The sequence below is a fragment of the Crocuta crocuta genome, unplaced genomic scaffold (assembly GCF_008692635.1).
Source record: "Crocuta crocuta isolate KB4526 unplaced genomic scaffold, BGI_CrCroc_1.0 scaffold70, whole genome shotgun sequence".
Taxonomy (NCBI): Eukaryota; Metazoa; Chordata; class Mammalia; order Carnivora; family Hyaenidae; genus Crocuta; species Crocuta crocuta.
In genome coordinates, this window is record NW_027528417.1 from 3,628,479 (window position 1) to 3,630,683 (window position 2,205).

The 2,205-nt window shown below is 47.5% G+C and overlaps 1 long non-coding RNA gene across 2 annotated transcripts in view; it reads right to left on the reverse strand.

Moving 5' to 3' along the window:
- LOC144223541 (uncharacterized) overlaps positions 1-2,205 on the reverse strand; it is a 5,700-nt gene that overhangs the window by 3,023 nt on the left and 472 nt on the right. The window contains exons 2-4 of one of the 2 annotated variants that reach the window (XR_013332730.1): positions 1,853-1,907; positions 919-1,597; positions 584-884 (exon numbers count right to left, since the gene is read on the reverse strand). This is a non-coding gene — a long non-coding RNA (uncharacterized LOC144223541). Of the gene's footprint in view, positions 1-46; positions 885-918; positions 1,598-1,852; positions 1,908-2,205 lie in introns of those variants that run through there. The other variant, XR_013332729.1, reaches the window with a different exon arrangement.

Sequence of the window (2,205 nt, forward strand, 5' to 3'; positions counted from 1 at the left end):
CAAGGTCCTGTGTCATCTTTGAAGACAAAACAGGACTATAGATGAATTCGAGAAAAAAAGGCAAATTTACTGTCTACCTATTTTTAGGGCAGGTTTCGTTTTAAAAGTGGCTGTTAACATATAAACGATATGCTTTCAGGATTCAGTGAAGTATGGTACCCCCTTTCTGATGTTAACTGGCGGAGGGAAAATGGAAGGCTCTTTGCTCCTCCCTTGCTTAGAAAGGGTGTTTATTAGCTAGGATGGTAATGAAAAATTTAATACTCCTTTATAGCAGGGGACTGTCTTGGGCCCTTCATCTGGATAGGTGGCTCTTATCCTCTCATGGATAAGTGACAGCCTTAGGAGGTCTAATCCTAATTTGTTCTTTATGGCTGTACCGTATTCTAAAAACTCAACTGTATTTCCATGCCACGGGGGTTAATTACTTGCTGTAAAGATCCCCCTCTTTCTTATGGAGGCAAGTTGTCCTAACGGAAACCCGGAATGTGCTACACAAGCCATTTACACCGGAGCCCTATTTTCCTGGAGAGTGTTCTGTCAGTTCAAGAAAGGGAGAGACTTGACCAGGAAAAAGACAAACCTTCTTCCTCCCTTCATTCTTTCTTCTTTTCTTTTTGGTTTATTCTGAGCAATTGTCTCCAGGAAACGAGCCCACCAACCGCTGTCAAGTGGGATTCTGGTTCCCGGGGTTACACCTTCCTGCTCCTCTAAGATGCCTCTACTGGCTTTTCCTCTTGGCCATCCACTTGCAAACTGGCTTAGCGTCCTGGAGGCCTGGGGGACAGAGGAGGGTTTTTTTTTTTTAATCCCTTGGCATCTTTTTTCTTTTTTTTAAATCTTTTTAGATGTTTGAGGGTGGGGCCATCCAACAGGGAGTCAGCCTTTGAGGGTGGGGCCATCCAACAGGGAGTCAACGGGGGCTGGCGGCCCATCCCTATTCTGACCCTCTGGGGCCATCTTCCTTCTGGCAATTCTCTTCCCCCATCTGTTTTCCAATCGTTTTTGTTTAAAACAAAACAAAACAAAAAAACGAATTAAAAACAACCAGAGAAAGGAAAAGAAACAAACCCCAGAAATACACACAACACGTCTGGAGCAAGGCCAGAGTGTGCCTGTTTACATGTCGGTCTCAAATTATGAAAGAAACTCAGGTCGGCATGAGATGGGAGCAGGAGGAGCCCTTCCCTCATCGTTAACGTAGGAAACGTTGACTTTTCTTTCATGGCACCAAAGGGGCTCTGTTTGGATGTTTTCCAGTTTTATTGACAGTGAAATGTACGCGTTGGTTTTATCTGATGATAATTTTCGCATTCCTCACACATGCCTGCGAGTGTTCACTGAGCCCAGGTTCACTCCAGGCGCCGAGGAGAGGGCTCGGAAGGGCAGCTGAGGACCCGGGCCTTTCCGGTGGGGCAGTGACGCTCTTCTTCCTTCTGGAAGCTCTCTCCATCTCAGGACAGTACTTGGGCCTCAGGAGGGATGGGTCCTGGAGGGGAGGTGGCTCTGAAGCTGAGGCCTTGGAGCACATTTGTCCAGCTGGGGTGACTGCAGAGCTCTTTCCAGGTTGACTTTTCCCTGGAAAACCACCTGAATTCTGATGAACCAATTCAGAGGAGCGGGGGAGAATATATATATATATATATTCTCCCCCCCTCCTCCATCTTTTTGCTTATCTACGCTGAGCACCAAATTACCTTTTTTTTTTATTGAAGTACGAATTACAAATAGTAAAATTCTGAACAGACCTTAAGTGACCGACTTACAAGTCTTAACATATACACTAGTATATTTCTATTGCAAGTGGCAGAAGGTCGCGCCCCTCCCCCCCTTCCCAGTCCAAATCTCTTACCCCCAAGGGGACTGGTCCTATCCCCACAGCTTCCTTCTCCATGTTCTAGAATTTCCTGTGAATGAAATCGCACAGTATGAACTCCTTTGGTTTCGGCCTCCTCCTAACATGAGGTTTTTGAGGTTCACCCAGGTGAACTGGCCCGCACCCGTAGAGCCCAAGATGTCACTAACACGACGTGTTAAGATGGGGACAATTGTCCCACCCACTGGCCTTCAGACCAGACACCCTCTAAAGGCTGGTATGTGGCCTTCTCTGCTCTTCTAAGTCAGTCTTTCCAGGGCCAAGCAAGTTCCTCTCCCAGAACTGCCCGGGCAGCCTCAGGCACCACCCAGATGGCCGCGGGGCCGGGG